The 6,468-nt window shown below is 33.6% G+C and overlaps 1 long non-coding RNA gene across 1 annotated transcript in view; it reads left to right on the top strand.

Annotated features, from left to right (window-relative positions):
* The first annotated feature begins 5,437 nt into the window (after nucleotides 1-5,437).
* LOC110273817 (uncharacterized) overlaps nucleotides 5,438-6,468 on the top strand; it is a 2,398-nt gene continuing 1,367 nt past the window's right edge. Inside the window, exons 1-3 of the long non-coding RNA XR_002365239.2 lie at nucleotides 5,438-5,581; nucleotides 5,666-5,722; nucleotides 5,807-5,866. This is a non-coding gene — a long non-coding RNA (uncharacterized LOC110273817). The remainder of the gene's footprint in view (nucleotides 5,582-5,665; nucleotides 5,723-5,806; nucleotides 5,867-6,468) is intronic.

Below are 6,468 nucleotides of genomic sequence, written 5' to 3'. Positions count from 1 at the left end.
GTTGCAGCTCTTTTTCATAACCTTGACCCAAGATGAATCTTCTAAAGCTTCATTCATATTTTGTGGCTCAATTTAAAAAATGAGTACAAAATTGTTTTGCTCCATCCTCCTTTTACTTGAAGATCTAGTTGTGACATTTTGTGACAGATCTCCAATAATGAATTCTTGTGGATAATTCTTCAAAAATTTTTGTTCCCTGGGAGTTCTAGGATCAGGTTTGAATAGAGTTTGGTATGTTTGGCTATGAGTTTCAGGATTCTCAATAGTTTTAGGAGATAAAACAGAATTGTCTCCTACCGAATCGACTGTCACAGTAGGTTGAACGACCTATGGCAGATCAGAATCTGCTTGAGCTTGATTCTCATTCTTGACATTACTATTTGGAGCACCTGCATTTTCATCTTTCAATGAACTCGAAATAACATTAGAATCACAAAAAGGAACATATATGGATTCCTCAACAACTCTAGAGTCTTTGTGATAAAGCCTACAAGCTTTGCTAGATGTGTAATAGTTAATGAAAATCCATTCATATGTCTTTAGGTCAAACTTTTCCAAGTTATTCTTAGTATTTAATACAAAATATTTGCATCCAAAGATATGAAAATATTTTATATTAGAAAGGGTTTCTTTCCACAACTCATAAGGTATTATCTTCAAAAACTTTCTAATGATTGTTATATTTAAAATGTAACAAGTAGTGTTGACCGCTTTAGTCCAAAAAAACTTAGGGACATTGCTTTCACACAGCATGTCTCTAGCCATTTCTTGAAGACTTCTATTTCTTCATTCAACAACACTATTTTGTTGAGATGTTCTTGGACAAAAAAAGTTATGTGAAAAATCTCTAGTTCATCATAAAATGTTTCAAAAATATGATTTTTAAATTCCTTTCCATGGTCACTTCTAATAGATACAATCTTTAAATTCCTTTCATTTTGAATTGCTAAAAATCTCAAAATCTGAAAAAAGCATCATTTTTATGAGTTAGAAAAAGAATCTAACTAAATCTTATATAATCGTCTACAATAGCTAAATCATAATGTTTACCGCCTAGACTTTCAGTTCTAGTTAGACAAAAAAGATTAATATGTAGCAATTCAAGAGGTCTTTTAGTCAAAATGTCTTCCTTTGATTTAAAATAACTTTTTGTATGCTTTTCCATTTGGCATGCATCACAAGTGATGCTTTTGTCAAATTTGATTTTAGGAAGACCTTTCACTAAATCCTTCTTCATTAGCTTGGTTATTTGAAAAATGATAGCATGACATAGCCTTTTATGCCATAGCCATTTTTCAAAATTCATGGAATTAAAACAAGATACATTTTGACTTTTGAGTTCATTAATGTGAGACCATATACATGATCACATCTCTTTGCTACAAACAACACTTCATCCTATTTTTCCTTAACAACAAGACATCCTAATCTTTTGAAAATTACCCAATAACCTAAGTCACAAATTTGGCTAATACTCAAAAGATTATATCTCAACCCATCCACCAAAAACATATTTTCAATACAAGTAGAAAAATCTTTACCGACTTTACCAATGGCAATGATCTTTCCTTTTTCATCATCACCAAAAATCACAAATCATTCATTATACTTGTTTAGCTTGATGAATAAACTTGACTTTCCAGTCATATGCCTTGAACATTTACTATTCAGGTACCATATGTCATTTTTCATCTTAGATGTAAGGCAAATCTCATCAAGTTGATCATGACCAACCATGATATGTAAACCTCAAATAATTAGTAAATAATTAACCAATAAATTAATTATTAATTAAAAAATTAGAAAATTAAATTTTATAGTTTCATGAAGTAGAACTAATTAAAATAGAAATTTTAATACTAATTTTAAATATTTTGACCCAAAATTGGACTGAACGAGCCAAACCGGTTGAATCGAGCCCAAATCAGGACCAAGGCCCAACCAATTTACTTCATCCTTTTTAAACTTCAGCTCTTCTTCCCTAAAGTGAAAAGGGAATCACGCTGAATGAAGGAGGAGGGCCAAGAAACGCCAAACCCTCATCCAAACCTTTAATCTCACATAACTTTCAATTCGGAGCTCCGATTGACAAGCCGTCAGCGGTCACGCGTTCATATTGATATTCTCTACAAAATCCAATAAATAATTTGGTAAGGAAATCACGTTTTCTCACCCAATTCTCTCTTTTTTAGTTCATGATTTGGATTTTGGTAATTGAGAGATTTTGTGATTTTGATAGTTTAGGGGTACTCTAGCGGTGGATAACCACTGGATTTTATCCATTTGACTTGTAGGTAACGATAAAGAAACCCTAACCCTTGTGAATTGGTGATTTAGTGAGCTCAATGTTGATTATTGTGATATTGTATGAATTAGATCGTGTTTCTTGTTGAATTGGAGTTAAATTTGTGGATATTGGAAGCTTAAAATTGAATCTTGGGAGCTGAAAATTCAATTGGTGAGGAGTTTGAGCTTTAGAACTTGATGGACAGTGGATAATTAAGGTGTTTTGGGCTTAGGGAGGAATCGGCCAAGGTATGATTTTGGTTTCTCATAGTTAATGTTTAATGTCATGTGAAAACTTAGGCTAGAAGGCCTTAAGATAGGAATGAACTGAATAAATTACTGATGGATTGCGTATATGGTATGTGATTTGTGATTTAATTTCGTAAACGGTTTGCTATTGGGGTTGGTTGGATTTTGGAAAAGATTTAATATTGGAATTGGTTTGATTTTGAAATAATTTGATATTGGAAATGATTTAAATTACCAAGAGGTGTTTGGTTTGGTGGTTGGGACCCTTGAGGGGTGGCAAAAGTCCATGTTTTAGAGGAGATGTTGCCGAAATTTTTATGAAAATAGGAGGCTTCGTTTGAAGTGCTTATTTAGAAAGATTTGAATTTTTGAGAATTTTATAATTTGATTTTTAGTTATTAAGAAAAGAATTATGTTTTGAGTATGAATTGTTGATGAAAGAAATATGAGGTGTGATAATAAGGAATAAAGGATTATGAGAATTGATTTTAAAGTCTAATGGTTGAATGAATATGAATCAATTATAATTATAATGAGATGATGAATGAGTTTGATTGAGATGATGATGACTGACTGTGATTGATATATTGTGATTGGGAATGAATTTTTGAATGTGACTCCGGGTAAAATGCAGTGGTGTTATCCACTTGTTCCGGGTAAGAGTCAATAAGTCGAGTAAGATGTAGTGGTGTTATCCACTTGCTTCGGGAGAGTTTGAGGCTACATATAAGATGCAAGGGCTGAATTTTGCCGCAGCTTGCTCCGGGTCAAGAACTGTAACACTGCCTAAGTAAGAGGCAGTGGTGAGGTTGTCCCCTGCTCTGGGTACGCGGGTAAGATGCAAGAGTTGCGGCATTGTCCCACTTGCTCTGTTCTTGATGTTCTGTCCAGGGTTAGCTACTGGACATGTCGGGTTTGGTTTTATAATCGACAGATAAGACTCATCGGCCATAGGACAGGCATACATCATATGCATATGTGTGTTTTGTTTGATCGTGCATTAATTGGGCTTGCCTATGTGATTATTATGCTTACCTACTATAATTGCTACCTGCTGTATCTATATCCTACTTGTATTTTCTTTGTCTATTTGCTTGTCTATGCACCAAAATTTTGGAGGAATGGAGGAAATGGAAAGTGAAAGATTGTATCACAATTATATTGGAGGAGACAGAGAGTAAAGTGTAGGGTTAGAACTTAATGAGACAGAAAGTGAATTGTAGAATTTACGTTAGATTGAGACTTGAATAATTTAGAGAGTTTTACCAAATTAATGGTTTAGTTTATTCCTTTAAGTTTATATATGAGCGACGGAGTTTTAGGATTGCCTCTGGCTTTCCCTAAACCTTTTATATTAACTATTTGGGCACCTTTACCATACTGAGAACCGGATTCCATACATATTGTTTTTCAGATATAGGTCAGGAGGTACCTCATTGAGCATTTTGGAGTCTCTGTGGAATTGAAGAACTTTAGGGACTTAGGGTTGTCTTTTATTTATGTTTATATATGTATATAAATTCTCTATCTTGTATTTTATGCGTGTCCCTCTTAGAGGTTGACTTGGAGAAACAGGTTGTCAGTTTTAGGAGTCTGTGATATTTTAGATTATATATATATATATATACTCTGGCTGGCCTTTGCTTCACAGGTCGAGTTTGGAGCTTGATATTTGTATTTTGGAATTCTAATATATGTTTACGATCTTTTAGCCTTCCTTTCGATCTTGCTTATCCGTCTATGCTTGTCTTTCGTGAGCGATGCGATTGCTGTTTCAATTTTGCTTAACTTCTTTTTCAAGGCTCCTAGTTATAACTTCTTTCAACTATATCTATGTACGTATTTTATTTTTAGAGGTCGTAGCGATTCACCAACCTTGATTTACGTCCTAGGCGTAAAGCTCTGTGTGGTAGGGTGTTACATGAGACATACTTGTGCTTCGTATTCGAACTTATCTTCATAATCAAGTCATTCTCAAGGTCCTCCCATGATGCCACCGGCATCTTCTTTTTGTCTTTCTTCATCTTGTCCTCCTTCTTAATCTTAAGACAATCAAACTTGAAATGGCTAGCCTCCATGAAATGATGACATATGACCTTGCTGAAATCCCTCTTATGCTCCTTTAAACTTAAGCCTTTACTCTTGTCTTTGCTTCTCTTGAGCAATTTTATCAGAATCGGACCGACCAATTTAGTTGGACCGAAAACCTGGTGTGTAACAACCCTGATTTTCGAGTACATGAGATCTTTTCTGAAAGTACGGATTTCTTCGGAAGATCAGTAAAGGGAACACCTCTGCTATATCATCAAGCATCTCAATCCACATTATCATTATGTCATCCTTAAGCTAGAACCTCCTCTGAGGCAAGCTCGATAATGCAATCGCGAAGAACCTAGTTTTTGAACCGTATCGGTTGGTAGTTTTGATTCTGACTTTCGTAAATAGTCTCTGTTTGATGAACCGGACTCGATTCATGAGAGGAGAGAGATAATAGCATAATATTATCATTATATTAGTATTAGAAAATGCTTGAATGATATAATAAGTTTACCTGGTCTGTTTTTGTTAAAAACAGAAAATCGGTTTAACCGGGTTTACAGTTTACTAGTGCAATTTAGTACCAACACTCTCTGATGAATTTAGCAATGATAAGGCCTCATTATACATGTTATATTCTCATAATAAATATGTTACTAGTGTCATTTATGCTAGTAGCTCAGAAAATAATTTTTAGAGATTTTTTACAAGTGTTCCGATACACCTAGTTTTAGTTGTTATACACCTGAGATATTTTAATATTATTTTAATCTACCTCCAAGCCAACCAATCACAACTCACCTTACACCCCCAAGACCTCCAAGGCTGTCTCATTTCATCATTTTGGCCAAAAATAACAAGAGAGAAAAGAGAGAAACCTTCATGAACACTTAATCTTCAAAGCTTGATTTCTTCTGAACTAAAACTCAAATCAAAACTCCGATTTCACCAAAATGATCCTCTCTTCTTTCTCTACATAACCATATAACATATCAAGGCTGGAAATAAGGTGATATGGCTGTCTCCCTCCCTCTTCAATTCGGTTTTCAAGGAAAACCACGTAAACATGTGTTTTCTTGATGTTTTTCCTTAGGAATCATGCTTAACTTGACTTGAGGGCCAAGAAACGTGAATTTCCAGCAAGTCTAAGGTGAGATATCTCTTCCTAACATACTGAGTGAGATTTGGTCAGTTGAGAGTTTTTGGATTTAAAATTGTTCTTGATGTGATTTAGGAGGAAAAAGTGCTTAAGGACCACCTGAAAGTTTGATTGAATTAGGAGCAGCAAAACCAGGTAGGGTGTCACGAAATTAATCTTGATTATTTGTGTTTGAGATGTGTGAATGTTGTATTATTTGGTTGTGCTAAAAATTGGTTGCATATATGATTGATTCTTGGTGAAAATTTGGTGAAATTCTGATGAAATTTGATGAAATTTAAGCTTTAAAGTTCATGTTCTTGGGCAGCTGGGAAAAACAAAACCCTAAGCTTAAATTGAGGTTCAATTTGTGTTGAAATCATGTAGAAAAGATGGGGTTTTAGTGGCTGCTAATTTATTATGAATTATAGTAAAAATCGGTTGCTGAAAAGACTGAAAAACGGGTAAAAACAAAGAAAGAATCTGAAGAATTTATGAAGAACATGAAGAACACCTTTTAGATCTTAGAAAGGGCAAGGAAGTAAAATTTTTGGTGTTTAAGGGATTATATGGTAATTTCTGAAAGTTAGGGTGGTAAAAGTAGAAATATTAAAAGTTACGGGTGGTAAAAAGTGAATTTTAAAGGTTAAAGGTTAAAGTAAAGTTAATTTTCGAAAATTTACTGATAAAATAATAAATAATAATAAAATATTAAATAATAATATTTAATTAAAAATAATATTTTAATAAAAATAATA

The sequence above is a fragment of the Arachis duranensis genome, chromosome 7, assembly GCF_000817695.3.
Source record: "Arachis duranensis cultivar V14167 chromosome 7, aradu.V14167.gnm2.J7QH, whole genome shotgun sequence".
NCBI lineage: Eukaryota > Viridiplantae > Streptophyta > Magnoliopsida > Fabales > Fabaceae > Arachis > Arachis duranensis.
The sequence above is the reverse complement of the archived record's forward strand: the minus strand, read 5'-3'. Positions and strand labels throughout refer to the sequence as shown.